The sequence below is a fragment of the Camelus dromedarius genome, chromosome 1 (assembly GCF_036321535.1).
Source record: "Camelus dromedarius isolate mCamDro1 chromosome 1, mCamDro1.pat, whole genome shotgun sequence".
NCBI lineage: Eukaryota > Metazoa > Chordata > Mammalia > Artiodactyla > Camelidae > Camelus > Camelus dromedarius.
In genome coordinates this window covers 90157207-90182070 of record NC_087436.1, presented here as the reverse complement: position 1 = coordinate 90182070, position 24864 = coordinate 90157207, and the positions used below count along the sequence as shown (strand labels likewise).

General features: G+C 34.9%; 1 long non-coding RNA gene across 1 annotated transcript in view; it reads left to right on the top strand.

Moving 5' to 3' along the window:
• Positions 1 to 24864, top strand: part of LOC135321506 (uncharacterized) — a 204593-nt gene that overhangs the window by 60096 nt on the left and 119633 nt on the right. Inside the window, exon 2 of the long non-coding RNA XR_010381331.1 lies at positions 17020 to 17112. This is a non-coding gene — a long non-coding RNA (uncharacterized LOC135321506). The remainder of the gene's footprint in view (positions 1 to 17019; positions 17113 to 24864) is intronic.

Below are 24864 nucleotides of genomic sequence, written 5' to 3'. Positions count from 1 at the left end.
TCAGTTCTTTACTTTCTTGGGCAAACACTAGAGGGAAACAGCAGATTAATTTTTTTTTTTTAAAGAAAAGCCCCAAACACAAAAGGGTAACGAAATATCAATCTAAAGCAAATTTAGGAGATTGTACAAGCCTTGTTTTCGGAAACTGGTGTTTGACTGGAGTGGGTGATTTTTAAAATGGCTACAGTTATCGACGTTCACCCTATAGCCAGTGTGACGCTGCAGCTTTTCACATGAAGGATTGAATCCAGTTTGATCTGATGACATGCATTGTCCAACAGAGTTAGGAGGGAGTGATGTTGTGCCAGTCTAAGTCTAGGCCCCACATGGTCTTGAACACTTTCACTCATTTCCTTGGAAACCTTACAATGACTTACAAAAGAGCGCAGCAGTCAGGATGGAGGATAAGAGATAACATGAAGGGAAGCTAAGGGACTTCAAGACAGGCAGCAGACCCCAAGTAGCAGAGCGACCCAGCAGATTCACAGCTGATCACAATGCTTAAGAAACCCCAGCCAAAATTACAAGAATTTCTCAGCTGATCAGAGCCTAAATTGCCAACCCAAGGAATTATGAGCTATATATGTGGTTGTTGTTTTAAACTACTAAGCTTTCAAGTGGTTTGTTATGAATAATTAGTTAACTGATAGAGTATGTATGTAATTGTGTAAGAGACTGTTAGCTGTCTAAGTATCAACAAATAGTTTACACTTTGGTGCAAGAACTTTGACTTTTAGTAGGTAGCTTGCCAAAGTAAAAAGCTTACTTTTCTGTACTTTCATTGCATCTAGGGGAAACCATTTGATTAAGTTCCAGTCTATAAGATACAAAAAGAAGAACTGTAAAAAATTATCGTGAAATCTACTTTAAGAAAGTTTTAAGCCTTTTATTTCTCAGTTGCTCTTTCTGTTTCCCAGAATATGATTTTGATAGAAGGAATTTCAGTAGCCATTTTGGACCATGAACTATCCCTGGTGGTGGAAACCACATGTTGAGGAAGAAAATAGAAGCTTGGAGATTTCTTAGAGTTTATCTAGGGGCCACCATATCAGTCCATCAATTCCAAACTTTTTTTAATCAAAGATAAGTAAATTTATAGTTTAATTAAGCCATTGTCAAAAAGTCTTTCTCTTATGCAAATAATTATAGTCATAGTACATTAACAAATATTCTTACCCAGAATATATAGGGAACACATGCACATCAATAATTAAAAGGCAAACAAAACAATGGGGAAAAAATGGCAAAAATATCTAAAGACAGTATATATAAAATACAAATCAAATGGCTAATATATGCATAAAACATATTTCACCTTTCTAGATTTCAGGGAAACAGAAAAAAAGCAGTAATGGGACGTTATCCATTAGACTGGTGAATTTTTTTAATTTTAGGTCTGGTAATGTCAAGGATTGTTGAGACTATAGAGCAAACAAAATCCTTACATACTTCTGAAGGAATTGAAAGACTACTTTGTTTAGCAATGTGATAATATCCAATTAAATTATAAAGATTCATTCCCATCAGACTCCACAATTCCACTTCTAGTAATATATGCCTATTAAATATTTTTGCACATCTAGTACCAAGATTTTATTTTCTAAATACAATTATCCAATAAAAAGAGCCTGAATTCCCTGGAGAAGTGGTTGATTTCAGGCCTAGGGTAGAGAAAACACAAGATGATCCTAGAGTAACTTGTAGACCAAAAAGCAGGGCCATGATTTAAAAAAAAAAAGGATGGGGTCATTTAAAAAAAAACAAACTGCAAAATAAAAACTGAAACAGAAGTACTGATCTGAAAGAGCTCCAAATGGCCAAATCTGTTACAATTTAAATAGCAAAAAGAACAATAATATTCAATTAGAACTCATTCAACAACAACAAAAAATCCAATATCCATGAGTCAGTACTGAAATAAGCAATTGAATACAATGCAGGGGGTTAAGAACTGCTTTTCCTCTCAGAAGAATTTCAGTAAATAAATATACTAGGAATGAAGGAAGTAGAAAGTTATCACTAAGAAACCAGCATAATAATTGTTGAAAGCACAATCCACTTGATACTTGCTAAGGGTGAGAGTTTGTGGAGAAATAGGGTGTTACATAGTCTAAAGGTATATATTTTCCAAGAAATTGATTAATTATCAGGAGAATATTGTAACTTTACTGTTGAGACACTTGGCAGGTTACAGGTTATCAAGGTAATGTCTATTAATAAGATAAACTATTGACATCCATCAGCCTCCTGATATAAGGCCCTGAATAGGGTAGAACTTTTCAGTGATGTCCTTGCCAATAATGCAGAATTGACATCTAATTATGAATAAATAAATCCCTAATTGTGGGACATTGCACTAAATAACCGGCAAGGAAACTAAAGACGTTTTAAGGTCATGAAAGGCAAGGAAAGAGTGAGGAATTGTCACAGATTGAAAACTAAGGAGACATGAAAACTAAATAGAATAAGTGATCCTGGATGGAATCTTAGAAAAGAAAAAGGTCATTAGTGGAAAGTGCTATAGAAATTTGAAAATATTTTGTATTTTGTTAATATTGTACTAATGTTAATTTGTTGGTTTTGATACTCATACTGTGGTGGTAAGGTAGATGTTAACGTTAGGGCAAGCAGAGTGAACGGTGTATAGAAACTCTCTATACCATTTTTGCTAGTTTCCTATAAATCTAAAGTTATTTCAAATAAAATATTAAAATGATTTTCACAATGGAATAATAGCACAAAAATGAGATTGTCCATTGAGGCAATGGTTATCACTGTAAACAACTCAAATAACCATCTATGAAAATGGTTATAGTTACACATTCAGACAATAAAATATAGTAGTTAAATCAAATGGATTTTGCTACCTGTATTGATATAAATATGAACAAATCTCTAAATAAGAGTTGAGTTTAAAGCTGACTTTCAAAACAGTTTCATGTTACTTAATTTAACATTGGAAATATGCAAAAAAAATGCCACACAGATACATTATTTGTGGATAGATACACACACAAAGTAATAGTAGATCACCTGCAAGGCAAGTATAAGCACCAGCTTCAGCATAGTTTTTGCATCTGGGAAAAGAGAGAGGAATGGAATAATGAAAAGGACACAGACAGCTTCAACCCTATCTTTAAATATTTATTTTTAAATTAAAGGAAATTGAAAGAAGTATTACAAAATGTTAGGCTTTGCTGGGAGCTGTGTGGAAGGTACACAGACATTGCTCCTTTATTATTTCCAACTTTTTCTGTATGTTTGAAAATTTCAAAAGAATAAAAGAAATATAGAAAAGCATGAGATGAAAAGGATAGTAAGAAACTCAGAAAATATAATGGTCCTCTGAAAGAGAGCTGTCATGAGTGCCTAAATTCAGCTCATAGCATAGGGAGTACAAAGGTAGAATATAAAAGTAGTAAGACTTGGCAACATTATATATATAATTTTAATATAAAATTATTCTAAGATTTTAAATCTAAGAGTTTGACTATGTTGATAGATCATATTGAATGACAAGAGGGCAAATGTGATTTTAGAGAATTGAATGCAGTAAGAAGAGATTAAAATGTCTATCATGAAGTTTGAAACAGAAGATTAGACCTCATGGAGGAGATCATAGATGGACTGGAGGGGAAAAAGTCAATGCTATAGTTATCTGCAGACCAAAAACAGAAAAAGGAGACCAGAAGAACAAAGGAAAAAGAAAAGGAAGCAAATTAGGGAGCAAAGGAATAGATGAGTAAGAAAACCTGAATCCAAAGTATTGAAGGGACTGCATTTATGGGGACATTTTCAGGTAAGAAAGGTAACAGAGCTAAAGATTTTATATGGAACCAAACGGGTAATGGAAGAATAAAAATAGGATTTTTTAAAAAGTACTTATTTGGATATGGTTTACATATAAATATGTTTCTTGTTTATGAAAGTCCACTTAATACCAAGTCTTAAGAAAATCAAACATTGTTGAAAGAAATTAAGGAAGACCTATATCAATTGAAAGACTATTCATTTTTATAGATAGGGAGATTTAATATCATTAAGATGGCAATCCTCCCCAAATTTATCTACGAATCCAGTGCAATTCCCCACAAACTCACAGCCATCTTATTTACAGATACTGATAAACTAATTCTGAAATTCATATGGAAATGCAAGGGATCCAGAATAATTAAAAATTATGGAAAAGGAAGAGCAAATTTGATAATTCACACTTCCGATTTTCAAACCCTACTAAGTTACAGTAATCAAGACTGCAGTACTGACATAAAAAAACTTAAAAATTTGGGTATGAATCATTCTGGCAATGAAGTCAATGTTGAACTAATGTAAATTTTCTACAAAGCAATCAATAAATGCAGTGTAATTACAATAAAAATTCCAAAGACACCTTTTGAAAGGCTTCAAATGCACTATATTTTATATATTTTTTAAAAAAAGCAGCAAGAATACAAACACAATGACAAGCACAGAGCATAGGAAACATAATAAACACTATTAGTGGTAGCAAATAGACAAGAAGAGGTGCCAGTGTTTAATGCGTTTCTCCCATACTTTTTCTTCCCCTTTCTTCCATGATTTTTTAAAAAATGTATAATCAAATACTTTAAAGTTTGTCATTGGAAGGCACCTAAGTAATTAGTTACATTGCTCTCTAAGGTTCTGAATCAAGTGTGTTCCCTATACTTAAAGCTGTAATAATGAAAAAAAGAGAGAGAGACAGAGGAAACACAAGTGTATTAAATAAACAAGTATTTCTGAATACTGATCTCACATTTCTGTTGACATAGGGACTCAGAGTCATTTAGATCATGTAATCACCTCCAACTGCAAACTCTAATTTTGTTTTCCTTGTTACTAGGCTGTATACAAAGATCATTCATGCCTTAGACCAAAAGATAAAAGTATCTTAGATAGGTAGATAGATAAAATTTCATTCTGAGGAATATTACGGAGCTTCTCATGCATCTCTAAAGTTGTAAAAGAGTTTCATAATAATTAAAATTGAGATTTGGCTAGCAGCAGTAATATTGAAGAGTAAGGATTCTGAAAAATATAGTAAGATACTTGATCTGTAATTTACTATTATAGTTATATGCAAATTTTAAAATTATATACTTTTAACTCAAATCTAATTTTATTAATACAATACAAATCAATAGTTTTTAAGTATGTCAATTTTAACTGACAAAAAGTTGCACTGAAAATTCGCATAAAATAAGACCTCAACAATTTTTGATTTATGCCCTGTGATGTGTTTATATGATGGACTATATCACCATAAACAGAAGAACAAACTCCCAGAAAATTCCCCATCTTAGCCATCAGGGTAAGAGTATTCACACTTAAAGTAATACAGGTGTCCGAGGATTATTAAAGAGGATGCCTTATCAGTATAAAAGTTATTTTCTTGGGAAGCTATTTAGAAATGTGTCATACAAGATGCATAAAACAACAGCATAGGATAGTCATGAGAAGACATAATTTCCTTAGATTTCATTTGACTTTGGGTTAGTAATTGAATCTGCCAAGCATTCTAAAATTTGTAAGAAAGGGCTAGATGGGAATAAATCCCCTATTAGTAATGCTATTCAGTGCCTGTGAAAACTCTTAAAATTGAATTTTAACTTTGAGGCTCATTGTATGCAAGCATGAGGAATGATCTGCAAGAGATTTGTGAGATTAAATATGCTGATAGTGTTATTGATTCCATTGCCCTCATGTGATGAACAAGGAAGAATATGTCCCCTGCCATGCAGCCCTCCCCAAGTATTTTGTTAAGTCACTTGCAATTTTTCAAATGGAAGAAGAAATACTCCATTTTACTTCTTTTTTCCAAGAAGAAGTGGGAAGTTTCTTCTCCTGGTATTCTACTTAAAAAGGACAGAAAATTGAAGCTACAAAACTGTAACATTCTTTACTTAGGCATGTTCCTTTGTTTTCTGTATTATGTACAAATAACACTGTCTCCTGATCAGTGTCTGCATTTCATAGATTTCATATTTTTATCTTTGATTTCTAGTATAGCTGTAGGTTTCCCTAACATTCTCCTGCAGGTTCTATGCTATAATTTTCTTCCTAATGAGAGAAACAAAGTCAATCATGTCTTGAACTGCCAAGTCATCTATTATTTTAAACAAAGCTAACCATTTTCACCTTGAGTAGGATAATTCCATCCTTAAGCCGTTTATCTCTATGTCCAATATCACACACAGATTCATGGGCTAGTATGATTTTTATTTGATTTCTTATCTTTTGTGGTTTCCCTGAGACCCTAATCTCATAAATGTCCTTTATATTACAGGTTATGAGTTATTCGCAAACTCAAAAATAATATTCTTTAGTTATTTTCATAAACTTGTATGTCAAACATGTTCAAAACTTATATAACCACCTATCATAATCAGAACATTAAAAGAAACTTCCACAATTGCTTTTATTAACTATTTCATATTGACAGCTGAAAAAAAAATCTCTCAGTGTTTCCTGTGGTTTGATTCATGCCATGCTTGTTACCTTTTGCTCCAGTCAGCCTTTATGACCCAGTGGCAATTAAAATCTCTTCTCTGCTATTTCTGTAAGTTTCGTATTTTAAAGCAAGGTCAAAAACCTTTTTTCCATAAAGAATCAGATAATAAATATTTCAGACTTTGTGGACATTGTGATCTCTGTCATAATTACTCAACTCTGCTATAGCACCATACACGCCACCATAGACATTATAAAACAAGTGTGTAGGCTATCATCCAAGAAAACTATACAAAACAAAACAAACAAAGAAAACCGCCCAAAAAACATATTGCCTGATTTGGGCTGTGGGCTGCTGTAGTTTCCTGTTTAAATCATTTAAATGTAAGCTGACATCTATTATTTCGACCCTTCTGTGTTCATCTACATGTCAGAAACTGTCCCCATCATCTCTCAAAAAAAAAAAAAAAAAAAAAGAGAGAGATCTTTACATCTCTTAAAAGTTCTAAGTTAACAAAAAGTTCTTCTTTATGTAGCATAATGTTTAGAAGATGCTGGTCAGTATTACTCCCCAAGCTGGAAATTTCATTGTGTACGTAAATATCTTGATCTGCTTTGTCAATCATAGCATTGGCATTAGGCCCTTGTGATCACAAGATGGATTCTATAGTTCAAGACATCCTTTTTATGCAGGAATAAGGTGGAAAGTTCAAGGACATAGGAAAAATAATATCTAGCTGAACTTGCCCACTTTTTAAAGTGCTTATCAGAATCTGTAACAATTTCTGATTGCATCTTATAGTCAAGAACTGAATCCTATAGTATCTGTAATAACAAAAAAAGAAAAAAAGAAATGTGTAGTTTATTTCCTTCTGTTAAATTAATTAATATAATAACTAATATATTAATTTATATTTCTTATAAAAAAAAGAAAAAATAGACATACAGCTAGTGGTGTCAGTCTTCCTCCAAAGAAAGTAACTCTCTCCTCCAATTCAAACAACTTATCATCTTTTGTATTTATCTTACATTATCACTGTTTCTAATCAGAAATAAACTTCAAAACCACTTTTTCTTAAACTGGCCTTATTTCCATAGTCTGAGTATATGTGGTATTTAGAGACAGCATTTTTCAGTATTTCCTTTTTACATTTTTTTCTTATCTTTTGAATTTGTAGTAGTTTTCAATGCTTTTATTCTCTTCACTCAATGACAAAGATAAAAAATTACTCTTATTTATAAAGTGTCTCTTTTGTTCTTCATCTACTTACTGATAAACTAATCTACCCACTATTACTGGTCCACATTCTGGGCCACTGAAATCAGCAAACGTATACAGAGTCTATAGAAAGAGCAATCCAGAGCCTGTTGGTGTCATACACTGGGCAAAGAGAGTAAAGCAGATTTTATAGTTTCCTCCTTTATCCTGAATAAAGATCAAAGCTAATAAGGAGAAGTAAAATTTGAGGCAGCCAATATAAATCTTTCTACTCATATAAGATAGATATAGTACCATCTGTCTGAAAGCCCCCAACCTTTTACATGTTGGTTTGTTAGAAATTAATTGGGAGGGTGCTTAATTTTACCCTACACTACTGTATGAGAAAGTGGATAAGGTTGAGGAGGGGACCAACAGTAGTGAAAGGTTTCTCCTTGCTAAACCTAAACAACAAAAACAGCAGCAACCCATACACAGAAACCCTGTGTTTTATGAGGAACTTCACGTAGAATTGGAACAACTTCTATTTCTGAAAATTAAATACCAGCTCAGCAGCTACCGCTATAGGTGGCACAATCATCTCAAAACATCAGAACTTGTTTATTAAAGATCAGACTTCGGACTTGTGCCTATATATCATCTATTAATATATCATCCAATAACTGAAAATAGGAGCATGTGACTTCCATGAATAGAGAAATCAACTCATAGCACTTCTGGTATGCAGATTATCAGTATAGAACAAACCATCACTTTTCTCCGCTTTTGAGAAATCACCCAAAATCATCATGTAGAATAAGAAATAATTATGAAAAAAGCATGTTAATGAAACTAGCTGATACATAAAATCCCCCAAAAGTAAAATAATTAGAGGGGCCACCACTGCTTTAAAAAAATGATTGTCAATCAGGGAAAAACAAGAGGTTACAAGGAGGGTACTATGCACATAAGAATTTCAGAAGTCATCAAGGCACATTTCTAGGAAGCAAGGTGCACACCTTGAGACAAAGAAAAAATCCTAAACTCTCTTTTTGAAACACCAGGCTAATGATCAAAATCTTCCATAGACTCAGTTGAGTTTTTTGAGAATCAGAGTAGGTATGGATAAATTAGTAATCTCACACAAAAGCCACATACCATAAGATCCAGCAATTCCACTTCTGGGTCTTTTTCTGAAGAAAACAAAAACACTAATTCAAAATAGATATATGCACCCCTATGTTCATTGCAGTATTATTTAAATTAGTCAAGATATGGAAGTAACCTAAGTTTTGATTGACAGATAAATGGACAAGAAGATGTGGTATTTATTCACAACAGAATATTAGTCATAAAAAAGAATGAAATATTGTCATTTGTAACAACACAGACGAACTTGGGGAGTATTATGCTAACTGACATAGTCAGAGATAAACAAATACTGCATGTTATTATCCCTTACGTGTAGAATCTAAAAAACCAAACAAACAAACAAACAAAATAGAAACAGATACTGAAAACAAACTGGTAGTTACCAGAGGGAAAAGAGGTGAAGGGGTAGGTAAAATAAGTGAAGGGGATTAACAGGCACAAACTACCAGTTATAAAACAAGTTAAGTCACAATGATGTAAGGTAACCCAGGGAATATAATCAATAATATTATAATAATTTTGTATGGTGCATAATATAAAAAAATAGTGAATCACTATGTTGTACACCTGAACTAATATAATATTGTATGTCAACTATACTGCAATAAAAAGGCCCACATTTGTACTTTGGCTCTTGTGTAGGTATAGCCATATACATCAAAAGAACAGACTACAGAGTCCAAGATCAAATGCAACTTACAATTAATGTATAGAAAGTCCCTGTCAAATCAGTGAGGACATTATGCTTTATATGATTAATTTTGTTAGATAAACAAAGTAGCTATTTTAGGGAAAAAAAGTATGATTATACCATCAATAAAGATATGACACCTTTAATATATAAAATTCTACAAATTTTTAGTACAAATACTCAAGAGAGAATTAGCAAACAATAGTTCAGATGAAAGAAAATATAAATGGATCATTAACATGTAAAAAGAAGCTTAACATCATTTCTGATTAAAAATGCAAATTAAACTATATTAAGATAATAATTATTCTGTTGGATTGCCAAAAAATAGAGATAATACTTTTTTTCAAGAGTGTGGAAAAACAGATATAGCTATTGTAGTTAAAAGAATAAACTTGTATACTCTTCCAATTAAAAAAAAAATCTGGTAGGATCTATTAAACTTGCAAATGAAAATTTATTTTACTTGGCAATTTCATTTCTAGAAAATTATCCTGAAAATATATTTACTCTTATGTGGAAATATATATTAATAAATATGTTTTTAGTCACCATGAAGTTTAGAAATATGTTAAATAATAATCCTTGGGACTAGTTAAATAAATCATATAAACCATACTGTGTGCTATTTAATAAATTAGAAAATTCTTCATGAATTACTAAAGAACCAATTTAGGTATGTGTATTTAAGTGAAAAAAAAAAGAAAGAAAAAAAAAAAAACCAAACCAAACATAGCACAGTGCAGAACAATGTCACAGTAGGCCATGTTTTTTAGAAACAAAGATGGAAAAATTATACATACCCATGTGTGTGTGTGTTCGCTTGAATTTACATTAAAAAATCTCTGATAGTGTGAAAAACCACTAATGGCATAATGGCATATTTTGTTTCCATGAGCAAGAACTGAACAATGGGAGAGTGAGAGTGAGCGGCTAGTATTTTAGTGCCAATACGTCTGTACCTTTTGAATTGAGAACCAAATCAATCTTATCATCTCCCCAAAATAAAATATTATTTCAAAAAATTTTTGAAATGTTTAGTATAGACAACAAGAAGCCATCTGAGCTGTTTAATATAGACTAGCTATGTGTTGGCCTGTGCTGCCCAGTCTGTTTAATTGGACAGAAGACAGCATGGAAGAGGCCTCTAAATTTCTGTCCCTGTACATGATTAAACCAAGGTGAAGGATGGTGGCAGTGGTTGTGAGGACCTTAGTCTTTTCAATCTTAGATGAGGCAGGAAACTGCATGAGTGTCATTTGCAGTTTCAGGCACTAAAAAGAGCCAGCTTATTCAAAAGGGCCGGATTCTCATTTAGTATCTATATAGAAGAGCGCTAGAAGTTGAGATTTTTATGAGCCCTGAATTTTAATACACATTAACTCAACTGACAAGCAGAGACAGATGAATGTCATGTTCTGACAACGAAGATTCACAATTCTCAGAGGGCTGGAGAAGTAAAATGGTAGAGAGGGTTAGAGGGGAAGTTGTACCTTCAATATTCATTACTATAGGGAGGGAGGACAAGAAATTCTCTTTCCCTGTAAACCAAATCTAAAACCTAGGTGTAAAGACAATAAGAGATATGTTCCTTATCTCCCTCCCTTCCACAATAATATTTAGTTTTACTAAGGAGATGATTGAGAAACGTCAGAATACTTCTTCTTCTTTTTTTTTTTTTTTTTTGGTAGCTAATGTAGTTTTCTGCCTAGGTAATTGTTGTATTTCTTTTTTATTCTTAAAATTCAAATGCTATGCTAGAGAATTTCTGAGAGTCAATCTTGGCTGTAATCTTGGAGGTAGAATGGGTTCTTCTAGCTTCAAACTTATGTCTTTAATCAGTCCTGAAAAGTGTTATTCTATCATACTTCTGGTTTATCTCTGTGGGACTCCTTCTCAGGCAAACCATATTATCAACATGCTGGAATTCTGTTGTCTGTTTTCCTCCAAACCTTCACTGTTTTCTGCCTCTTGGCCATTTCCCCCTTTTCTGGGGTCGTCTTTGAATATTCCTTCATGTATGATATTTCTTATATCTCTAACTCCCTCTGCTACAGTGTTAATCTGTGAATAATAGTCTTAAACTGACTTAGCTATTTCCATTGTAGAGAAGAGGAAGTCGTGCTGCACCATGGCTGCCTGCCATCTCCCTGTTCATATACGTATTATAGGCTAAAGGCAGAGATGCCAGAGAATTCTGAAATGTGGGTGTTCATTATGTGATGGGTCTGCTTGGCACAGGTAAGGGAGGCACTCGAGGCTGGAGAGGTGAGGTCAAGATTTGGACCTCAGCTCCAGTATTAATTTGGTCCTCCTAGCATTTAGCACAGTGCCCAGCATGAGATGTATTTTTTTAGTGAATTATTTAATGCATGAATATTTCTTCTTCCAAAAATGAAGACAGTAAGTGTAGATGATCCTGATAATATTTTCAGCTTTGGGGATAATGCTTTTTCCAAAAACTATTTATTTCTGTTATGCAAACATATTACATTCATGTAATGATATTAAAGATTATTACATTGAAGATACTGTGTGATCATACTCAGTTTTGCTCAAATTCCGTCCATTTAGAAAGGCAGTATCCTGTGGAGAGTAGAATAAGGCTTTGGAATTAGATAGATCTTGGTTAAAAACCCACCTTTACTATTGACCAACTGTATAACCAGCCCGAGTCTCAGTTTCCTCATTGTAAATGACCTAATTAAGATCCACTCCAAAAGGTTATTGTGAAAATTAAATAAGATGATGCATATAAAGTACTCAATCCAAAGTTTAGTGCACAGTAAGTGCTACATACATGTTGTGTATGTATATCACGTGAAGGAAGACTATCACTTCCCTTTTCCATACCTCTAATCCTTTTTTTTTTTAAGTTTTATTGAAATACCATTGACATACAGCACTGTGTTAGATTACGGTGTATTGCCTAATGGCTTGACTTACATATATTGTGAAATGATTACTACAATAAGTTTAGTGAATTATGTTATCTCATATAGATAGAAAAAATGGAAAACAGTGTTTTTCCCTGTGCTGAGAACTTACAGAATCTATTCTTTTAGCAACTGTCAAATATACCATACAGCAGAGTTAACTATAGTCATTATGTTCTATGTTACATCTCTAGAACATATTTATCTTATGTTTGTGCTTTTTGACTACCTTCATCCAATTCATTCTAGTTCATTTTTGTAAAATTACTTATACATTTGAATGGTTGATGTTTAATGATTCTCACTGAAAATGAGCTATCTCTGTTAAAAACTTGAAACATATCTCTAAATTACCAGAAGCATAGTCATGATAATTAATTGTAATAAAGCAAGACTTAATCAGTTCTAATAATTGTATCCTGTGCTATTTGAAACACAGAATCATTGTATTCTCTTGGATGCCTTTTTACATAATTGTCCTATTTGTTCCAACTAACACATTCAGACAAAATGATGTGTCAGCTCATGTATTGATTCAACCTAATTTATTTCTGATGTACAACAAATTGGAAGTAACGATAGCCATTTTTCTTAAGTGTTAACAGTATAGTACCTAATGCAGGGAAATCACTTGGTGATTTTTGCTATTATATTTAAACTGAAGAAACTAACTGCCAATAATATTTTATATACTTGGGAAGCTACTGGGATGTTCATTGACAGCTTTCCGAATTCCAGTATAATTCTATTTGTCTTTTGTGTCAGGGGCCTCTTATGCTGAGTGGTTACTCATTTTTGTACCTATTGCCCCAAATTTGGCAATCAGTATGCCTTCAGCATTCTGAGATTTTGACATCACCTGTCTAGTGCTCACCATCCCAGTACAACTGCTTGCCTTAACTCACTTCAAAATGCTAATCCTTAGGAATATATTGTCTGCTCTATACCTTGATAAAAATGAAATACAGGGTGGGGTTGAGTTTGAGTTCTACAGGTAGATGTGCTTGTGGTCCTGGCTCGAGTACTTACTAGCGAAATGATCTTACGCAATTTACTGAAGCTCTCTAAGCCTCACTTTCATCTATAAAAAAGCAATAGTAAGTGTATCTTAAAGGTTTCTGTTAAAAACAAAAGAAAACCTCTAGCTAGTTTAGGCAGACAAGTTTTAAGTATTTACAAAATATACTGGAAGAACAAAGGAACTGGTTAATTCCTTTGAACAAGTTGAAGTTCAGGAAGAAATCAGCCCTAGAATCTCACTGCATCTCCCACTGTGTGGAAAACTGAAATAGAGCTAAAGAAAGTCAGGAAATAATGGAGTTTTTGACCGCAGAACCATGTGGTGATGTACTCCGTCAAAATACATGCTTGTAGCTTGCTCTTTCCCCCGCTTAATATAGTTCAATGTTCTAGTCATGTGCAAGTGCATCATATTGGCAAACTCAACAAAATCCAGAAAGCTGCTATCAAGGGAGCATCAAAAAGGTAAGATTATTAGATTTCCAAAGAAAGCACATAGAAGGAACTCATAACAGATGTTGAGCCAGCCAATCTATTGTGTCTACCAAAATAATAATACATACTTTGGAGTCCTGTTTGACTGATTACATCAGATAACACATATGATTTTCTTGGATCATTGTTTATATACAGTAAAGTCACAACAATTGCTAGCTAGTATGATTATTATAATAATATTATTGTTATATAATATAATAATACAGTTATTCTTGACCAACTATCTATATATGTCCTCTCCTTGGTTTTTCTTTGCAAAGCTGGAAGAAAGTACACTTTTTCAAAAAACTCTATAGTCAGTGATAAGGGAATAAGAAAGAAGAAATGATTATAGAGACTACCAGAAACACAAACCAAAAACAGATTTTTTTTTTAATATAAGCATGTTTTCCAAATATATAAGGGACTCCTGAAACTCATTAGCAAAGAATCAAACTTAAAAGTGGGCAAAGGACTTGAATATACAATTATCCTAAAAAGATATAAAAATGGCCAACAATTATAAGGAAAGGTGCTCAACATCACTAATCATCAGGAAAATGCAAATCAAAACCACAATGAGATATTACTCTACAGCTGTCAGGATAACTATTAACAAAAACAACCCCCCAAATAACAATTGTTTGTTGAAGATGTAAAGAAATTGGAATACTTGTACACTCTTGGTAGGAATGTAAAATGGTACAGCCAGTATAGAGAACAGTATGAAGTTTCCTCAATATTAAAACAAGAACTACCATATGATACAGCAATACCACTCCTGGATATATTTCAGATGAAATGGAAATGAGGAGCTTGAAGAGATATCTGTAACCTCATGTTCATTGCAGTATCATTCATAATAGCCAAGATATGGAAACAACCCAAAGGTCCACTGACAGATAAATGAATAAAGAAATTGTGGTATATTCACAATAGAATATTACTCAGTCTTTAAAAAAAAAAAAAAGGGAAGGAAGTAACTCCCATTTGCAACAACATGGATGTACCTGGAAGACATTATGCTAAGTGAAGTAAGTCAGTCACAGAATGATACATACTGCGTGGTTCCACTTATATGATGTATTTAAAACAGTAAAACTTATAGAGGCAGCAGACAGATCGGTTGCTGCCAGGATATGTGGGAGGAGAATATAGGGAGTTGTTGTTCAATTGGTATAAAGTTATATTTGCGCAAGAGTCGGTGCCTGTAGGTAACAGTATGGTGTTGTACCCTTAAAAACTTGTTAACAAGGTAGATCTCATATTAAGTATTCTTACTGTTAAACACACACACATAAATGGACACCCAGGAAACTTTGGAGATGCGTATGTTTCTTATCTTGATTGTGGTGATGGTATTGTAAGTATAGGCATATGTCTAAACCCATCAAATTGTGTACATTAAATATATGCAGTTTTAGTGTATAAATTATACTTCAACAAAGCTGTAAAAAACTTAAAAGATTAAAAGTAAACAAAACTCATCACATCTGCTCTTTGATTACACAGGCTTCATAACACCATGACTGATTGTAATTTTTGTCCTAACACCCGGTTTTCCTCTGCTATAGAGAAGTCGGAATAATTGTAGCTCAGATAGTTTCTCTGGCAAACTCAAAGTAAGTGAATTCAGACAAGTTGTTAACTTATTTGAACTGTTCTTCCTTCAGTTTTAAAGAGATACCAACACCTATCCCAATTGTTATCAAAATCAATGAAAGTAACATATATTGAAAATCAGTTTGCTTTGTCAATAATATTGGTTTTGTTTTTCCCCTCTTCATTCTCTTATGCCACAACAATCAAGACTCCTCATCAAACATGTTGCATTATATTTACTAAAGACAAGAGACCCTTATTTCAACTCTGAAGCTTACCTAGAGTTTTTCCTTTTTATTCTATCAACCCTGTGAAAGACAGGAGTTTTTCAAGGTTGCCTGGCAACACGAAAGTCTCTCTTCAGACCTTGACCCTTAAACACAGAGTTATGGCTTTACTGCTATATGTCTAATAGGATAGCTGTAATAGCCATGAACTACACTTAGCATTCACATAATGGTGATAATGGCAGTAATAACAAGAATATTAATAGCTATCATTGAGCACTGAGCACAACTTGGCACAGTTAGTAGCACTTTTCATGGATTAACTAATTCAATCCATACAGAAGTCCTGAGGTTGCCCTATTTTTACCCAATGAAGAAATTTACCAAAGTCATACATTGAATAAGTGGTAGTGCTGTGGTTTGAAACTGGTTTTGGAGACCATGTTCTTAACCAGTGAGCTACATGATATTCTGTATAAAAAGAATTACAAAAATAGAATAAAAATGCCTCATTATTTCACACTTCGCTGTGATAAACTCTATACTGATATACTCCAGAGGCCAATGTCTTCTAACTTATCACCTGGATCTTCGGTTAATAGTCACTGACTAGACTCCTAGACATCATATCTGACCTACCCAATCAGAATCTCTAGATGTAGAACCTGGAAATCTGTGTCCTAGGAGTTCTTATCATCAGAGAAATTAGTGAAACACTTCTGTAAGTTTTAAAGTCTAGCAGAGTATTATGTTTTTCATTGGATGAAAAGCCTCAGCTCCCTACTTTGAAGCAATGCTACTCCTGCAAGAAGAGAAACAGCATAAAAATTGTATGCTTTTGGCAAAAATAGTTTCACTGTGAGCCTTGAAACATGAGCAGCAAGAGAATTTCGACGAGGCACCTTAAAATGGCAAGCTGGAGAGAGCAGCCACATCTTCCCTGTGTAAATGTTTTCCAAGCCTAGAGCCTGAAGGCAGATGTAGGCAGCTTGTGCACTGCTGGGGCCTGTGCTTCTAAAATTAATTTATGAATAAAAGTGACAGTTGATTTTAAAAACTTTGTTTCTAGATACAGAAATAGAGATGATTACATGCAAAAGAACAAAAACACTTAAGTTCAATGAGCATTATCATGGGAATCAAAATCCCTGCGTTTCACCTAAAAATCTTCTTTAAGAGAAAATCTTTGAGTATGGTTAGTCAATAATATGCTTATGATTTTTCTATGTTTTCTCATTTTCCCTTCAGGATCTTCCTTGAAAACAGAATGTGATTGCTGTGCCCTGCCAAAGGGTACCTCAGAGCATGCTGGAAGAGAATAAGGCCTGGACTTAAGAAAAGGTTAGATTTGTAGCAGTTTTGAAGTTTTTGTTTGTTGTGACATCGTTATTGTTGGAAATTCTCAAGGCATGGTGACAATTAAGTCAAGTCTTATCTATAATGTTATAAATTAATCCCAAATTCAAGTTTATCATTAGTGGGAGGGAAGTTTAAGGCCCAGGAACTCTCACAGGGGGAAATGGGCTGCTTATAGTTTTGGAGTTATAGACTGGAAAGGGTGACACCATCCAGCAGATCTGAAATCATTTCAGAAGTTCTGTTTCCATCAAAGGGAAGATAGAAATGCCGAGCATCTCTTCCAAGACACAGACTAGACAAAGTAAAGACATAAATGGACTTTCAGCTTTAATAGAACACAGGGCAGTGCTCTGCCCCCTTCTCTCTGTTGTAAAATTTGTATTATTTCTAGGCTGCAAAGTTCAGTAAAGAGATGGATTTTCCTTTACTGAGCTGTCCTCTGTCATGGTAAATGGGTGACTGGAGAATCCTGTAGAGTACTCAGTCTACATCACAAAGAGCCACAGTGATACAAGAAATAACAAACCTTATTCTTAACACTTCTCTTGAAGGTAATGCAGCTACTTACTACTTCTTCTCTGAGAGTTATTCTCTCACAATTATGTCATAGTTTACGATGACGCCTCCACATGTACTACAATGTACATGTCCTAGTTGGTAAACATGGAATACCTCTGGGGGACTGGCTCCTTTGAATGCTACCATTCTCTCTAATGTATCCACTGGAGCTGCATGCCTATCATTCCAAGCCCTACCCATCCTTCCTCTGGCCCTTTTTGCTTTCCTGGCTCACTCATTCATTCATTCATTCAATGCATTTTTATTGAGTGCCTCTAAACTAGAAACATAAGTTAGGGTTTTGGGATACAAAAGTAAACAAAATGGATAAAAATCCCTCATGGACCTCTCATTCTAGAAGTGAAGACTGGCTATAAACAATGTAAATAGGCAAAATATATATATATTTTTTAGTGGTAAGCACTAAGGAGGAAAAAATGAGTCAATAAAAGAAGACATGAAGTATGGGGGAGGAGAGACGGTGAAACTTTTGAGAGAATGGCCAGGGGTAAGCCTCTCTGATAAACTGATTTTTGACTCAAGACTTAAAGAATATCAAGCATTAAGATTATAGCATTATATGGACAGAAGAAACAGCGAATGCAAAGTGATTGAGGTGGGATCAGGCCTGGAATATCCAAAGAGCAACAAGGAAGTCAGTGGTTGGAGTGGAGAGTGAACGGGAGAGTTGTAACAGATGGACTGGTGACAGGTGGCAGTGGGGGGCTCAGTAGACCACGGAAGGGCTCCGTTTTTACTGTGGATGAAATGGAAACCATCCACTGCTCAGTGAGGATGAGCCGCAGTCTGGGCATCACTTAGGAAAATTTTTACATGTCCCTTCTGATCTTTTATGTAGAATGTGTTACTTCCCACTTCTGCAATTTCAGCTAACTGTACCTTCTAGTCTGATTCTGTTTTTTGGGTTTTTTGTTTGTTTGTTTGTTTTGGTTTTTTGGGGGTGGGTGTCTCTTCCAGTGTTTGGATTTTCCCTTAAAATCTCTAGTTTGTTTTTTCTCTCTGGCTTGCTGTAATCCTCTTTGCTTTGAGTAAGTATTCCTTGCCTTAACTTGGTCCCTTAGTAAAGAAATGTGACAAATGGCTACACAGAAACTTTTGGGCCAGGCTTCTCTGCCCTCTTTTCAGGTAGGCAGTTGGGCTGATATACAGAAAGACAATTACTGCATTTCCTGCTTAGACATTAATACCATGTGTGTGTAGCTGGATGCACATCATATATGATGGTTTGTGTAGTCCTTATTTGGAAAGAAAGTAGAGGATTTTTTAAATGTTTATATGATAATAAAGGTGCTTATAGATGCTGGTTAGTCACAGAGGTGGTCTGTGGTGGAAATTTGATGATACATCCAGAATTCATGTTCACCTTCCCATATCTAAGCATATCCAGATATTTGTAAGTATCCACCAGTATACTCAAGTAATAGGGATTAAAATCTGATTAAGCATAATATCTATGAGGTTCATCTATGCTGTCCCAAATGCAAAGATCTTTTTTCTTTTTTTTAAGGCTAAATAATATTCTATTGTGTGTATATACAACATTTTCTTTATCCATAATCCACCAACTGAGTTTGTTTCCCTATCTTGGCTATTGTGAATATGTGAAATAAGCCAGTCACAGAAGGACAAATACTGTGTGATTCCACTTATATGACGTGCATAAAGTAGTCAAACTCATAGAAGCACAAAGCAGAATGGCAGTGGGGGTCTTTGTAGACCATGGAAGGCTTTGTTTTTACTGTAGGTGTTTTGTTTTACTGTGGGTGTTCTACAAACAGCCAGAGGTGGCAGGGGGGAAGGACTATGAAGTTGTTCAATGTGTATAAAGTTTTAGTTATACAAGACTAATAAATTCCAGAAAACTGCTGTAAAATATACTTTCTATAGTTTACAATATTGTGTTGTGAAGTTAAAAATTTGTTCAGAGGGTTGATCTCACACAGAGCATTCCCATCACAAAACAAACAAGCAGACAAAACCACAATGGGACATAAGGAAATTTTAGAGGTGATGGATGTATCTATTACTTTGAATTCAGTGATGGTTTCATGGTGTATGTGCGTGTCCAAACTCATCAAACTCTACACATTAAATATATGTAGTTTTGCGTTTATCAGTTATACCTTAGCAAAGCTGTTTAAAAAAAAAAAAAAAAGATCTGGTTGATTTAAACCATTCAGTGCGTTCCATTTATCTGGTCGTAATAAGGGATGGCTCAGATGTGGACTGAGCTAGTTCAAACTAGACATTAGGAGTCTTCCTTGAGATGCTGAGACACAAGTGCTCTTTCTTTTCTAGTCATGTCCTCTGTTAAGAGCCTTTATTCCAATTCTGTTTAAACAACATTTAGGATGATGGAGAAAACATTTTTTTTCAGTTCAAGCAGGGTCAAAATTATTGCATTATCTCTTAACTAAGATTGCAGACTTTAATTTAAAAAAAAAAAAGGTTTCTTAACAAAGCAGCACTTTCCTCCCGCCCGCCCCTTTCTGTGAGTATTCAGTTCACCTTTGGCCTGAACTTAGTCTGTGTGTAGCAACTCACTGAAGGCCAGGACAAGGAGCCGGTACGCTCCAACCCCATGAATTTTCTTCACAATCTCTTAACACTATACCCTTTAAAAGCATAGTTTGTGTCCTAACACACAAAAGCAGCAATTACACAGACACCTAAGGAGGATCATTGACTTTTCATCCTGGGATAAATTCAGACATGTCTCCAGACTGCATTTTCTGTTCTATTAACCCCTCATTCTCTGATACCAAGTTCTGTATCAGTTAGGACCCTTATATTTGCATATAACATGGTCTCCTCTCAAATTGACATTAACAGTAGAAGAATTTATCAGCCTAACTGTATACAGTAACTGGAGATCAGAGTAAGGTATATTTCAGAGTTTATGGGTCCAGAAGCTCAATAGTGGTATCAAATGTCTAGTCTCTTTTTCTCTTTTTTGGCTCTGAAAGCCAAAATAACAGCTTTTACCCTAGAATGAGCTGATCTCGTGTATGGGACTTTCCACTATGATTAGAGCTATATATTCCCTCATCCATGTCCAGCAAAGGAAAAAGGGGTTTATCAAACAATATTTCAAGGAATTCAAACTGTGAGTACCACCAAAATCATTTTCCCACTCCTAAACCATCCTTAAACATGAGCAAGGTGATGAACTGTATTGACTGAGCTAAAATAATCAGAGTCTATAATTGTACTTGAAGGTGGGGTCAGCTTCAAGAGATATACAGGCTATGTAAAAAGCAGCAGCTCAAGACAAACATTTGGATATATTTTGGAAAGAAAAAGATGAATAGAATTTGGGTAGGTAACAGACAAATGTCCATTTAGAGGAATAATTCTAATATCGCTTAGTGAGAATTAGGAATCCACTGAAAGAGACCATGCGATGAGAAATGGAGATTATATATATACTTAAGCCAATAAATGAGAACTCAAGATGCAGAGAAGATAGACAAGATGCTAGAAAATATGGCTTCAGGGACCAGGAACTGTGTGATTCAGAACACGTACCATCAAGAAAAAATACATGCCATTGGTTACCTGGAATAACGACTGAAAGTCCACTTTTTAACAGAGACCCCAGTCCACTAGTCAGGGGATACATGCATCTGAAGACGACTTAATTTCATGGGTGTAATGCACTGATTATAAGTAAAACTCAGGAGTCAGACTGGTGGGGTTCTAATTTCAGGTCATCACCTCCAAATTTTTTTGATCTTGTAAAAGTTATTTGATCTCTGAGAGCCTCACTGCCTCCAGTCATAAAATGGAGATAATTGTACTAATAATATTGCCATTTTGACTTTGTATTTATATAAGGTAAAGAATGTAAAGCACTTAGCCAGAAGGATCCTCTTTCTCACAGTGAATGCTCAATTAATGGTAGATATTAGTAGTAGGCTTTAGTGCAAAGGACGTTTTTTCTGGATAATAATTGTATGTACTAAATACAGTCCTACACTGAAGTTGGTAGCTCCCTCTTGAGCTGATAGGCCCATGGGCAGATGTAAGATACTGATATAAAACTTCTGTGTTCACGAGGGGTACTGGGGAGAGTCCCCTAGGGCCTTCCTCAGGCTACAGCTGTAGAAGGCGTAGTGCTGCAGGGCTCTGACTTTATATAAGAGTTTCCTGGAAGTGTCCCTCAGGTCCATTTGCAGATCCATTATCACCAGTTGTACCTTTTAGGGCTTCTCCAGGCTAGATGAGTTGTTTATGTGTGTGATTAATGTCTCATGAGGGCCCTCCACCTGTACATGTTTGAGGATGTGGTGGGATGCTTATGAGGCATTTAACAGTTAGTGCTATGGGATCAGTAAGCTCCCCAAAGCAAGCCAAATGGGCAACATCCCAAACAGCAGGGGAAAAAAATTCTGCCTCAGCTGTCTAAATACAACTGATGTGCCTCGGCTACTTGAAATCTGGGCCTCCTACTGCCAACAGCACCGCTGACCGTGGCACATGGGAGCAAAGTTTTCCGAGGATCATATTTAATTATGTCTTAGAATAACCAGTGTACCTCTTCTCCTACCCATCTAGGAAAAGAGAACATGGAATTATCTGTTCTACTCACATAAAAAAAAAAAAAAATCATCCTGAGAACATTAGATGGCTTAGAACCTTGAAGGAAACATATTGCTCAAGGGGAATTCCTAAAATATTTAATGAAATTATTTACTGGTCTATAGTCTTATCTCCCAGCAAGAATTTCCTGTAGCAAATTTTATAGTTGTGTTGATGAAGACTGCCTTAATTCTTATTCCTGATAATAAGCTATATGGATGTAGGAGTATCTATTTTCAAGTATTTCTACTATTTTCAGTACACAGTGCACATTGATACAAAGTGAACATAGTAAAATGTGAAGGTTCTGACCATCATCCAATCCATAATTTGAAATGTAGCTATCCAGGATTTATCATATTACTGTATTCTTTGTGGGCAAGCTGTCCCTTGGTAGCCATTTCTGGGATGAGTCACATCATAACACTGGGGTAAAGCTATGCTCTGTAACTTAAGAACCTATGAGTTATAACTAGATAGCTGGAGATTCATGCTCACAGGCAGTAGGCAAACAGATCCTCTTCTTAAAATTCCAGCAAGTTAACAATCATTTAACCCCATATTAGCATAATTTCCTATTCACGTGTAGGATACCAATTTTAAGCCTATAAACACAAGAAATGAAGAGATTCACATTCTCAGGACATAAAAACTCAAGTTATCTAGACCTAAAGTAATGTAAATGAAGCTATTGAGTTTGTCATTTGGTGGAGCAAAAGCATCAGTGTGTTCACTCTTCTTGCATTGTGTGATAGCTAAGCTCTACTTTTATGATGCAAATGCTACTAGGCAAAGTGCAACTGAAATCAATATGATTTTGCTCAGTATTCACGCAACAGAAGACATCTGTACAATATTTTTTGGGATGATATTTAACAGAACTATGGAAAGTAATGACTGTTCAAATATAAATGACACTTTTGATTTCAACTAAAAAGCAGCCCTAAACACCAAAGAAGTGCTGGTAATACCAGTTCTGAAAAAGTCAGCATCATTTAAAGCATCGAAAGGATAAAGACACTGATTGACCTATGTAAGCTTATAAGGAGAATGACCAACTATTGCTCTATCAAAAAAAACCGTCCATTTCAGGGATCCTTATAATACTGTACAAGGAACTGACAGTCGTTAAGAAAGTATTTTCTTTTCTAATTGAACCACCAAGCCACTCTTATTTCTAATACATTAACTGTGTCAAGCTTCACTGAAACTAATATCCTGCCACTAAGGATATACTAAGATTTCTCACTATGAACGAAAAATACTGCAAACCCTATCAGTAAACAAAGAATGCTGAAGCCATCAAGTCATCATCTGCTGCTGCTGCCACCCGCCAAGGTGAAGACAAGCCTGCAGCCAGGCCTCTGCAGCCACTCACAATGGTGCACTCAGAACGGACTCAGAATAATAAAGAACAAGATATTGGCCCTAGATAGCTAGATGCTTGTCAAAGGAATGAATTCAATGAGCCCAAATGTTTGCTTCCTCCCATACATAGAAAAGCACTAAATTCTTTAACTTGAGATGCCTGTTTGTTTTTTTTTTTAGATAACAAATAATCTTTTATTGTTCCAACCACCTGGTCTTTGTTGTAAAGCTCCTGTATATCCTAGCTCCTCCCCTACCTCTTTGGAGCAGTCCCTCAGAGCGATCTGAGAGGCTGTCATCCCGGCTTGAGTCCTGCCAAATAAAACTTAACTCTCAACTTTTAGGCTGTGCATTTATTTCAATCAACGTTATATATATATATATATATTATATATATATAACACATATATATAATATATATATATGTGTGTGTGTGTGTGTGTGTGTGTGTGTGTATAGAAATGCAAGCAAATAAACAAACAACAACAACAAAACAATAGAAACAGCCACCAAATCTTTGGCTGCCCAGAACAGCAACTCTGCTACTATTTTAAGTTTATTTCATGGAATTGATAGAAAAGCATAGCTTCAGGTCTGGACCTTAAGTTCAATATTATGATCACACATGTCCTCTGTACAGTTTCTACTGCCACAAATGAGTAAAAGAGTTCATCACTCTGAGAAAGCATTATTCAAGACAACAGGGAGTCTCCTGAGGAGACTGCCTTTTAGAGAGGTTAAGCAGATGACCTAACTACCCCAACTCTAGTTCCCCAAATGTGCTCAACCACTGGTGGGAGCAGCCCGAAGGAGCATGTGGCCCCAGCATGAACAAGAAATCCCCAGGTGCAGCCACTACAGACTGTCAGCCAACAAACTCTTTGCAATAGATTCTCTCAAAGAGAAGATTGAGTATTATACCCTCCTGGCCACCATAATTATATTTGATTTCTCATGTCAACCTATATTTTGGTAATTTACCAACTACTCTCTACTTTTATATTGTAAGGAAATCTTTTTACTCACTGACGTTATGGGACAGAAGTAATTGAACATTTAATTTTTTTCTGTGTTCAAAAATGAGTGACCTGTATAGTTTCATTGGTCAAACTGGACTAGTCTTTTCTCCTTTGTCATCCTCCTTTTCTTCGACACTGTATATAACATAATTTGTGCACATCACGTGACACACAAGATCCAAATAAA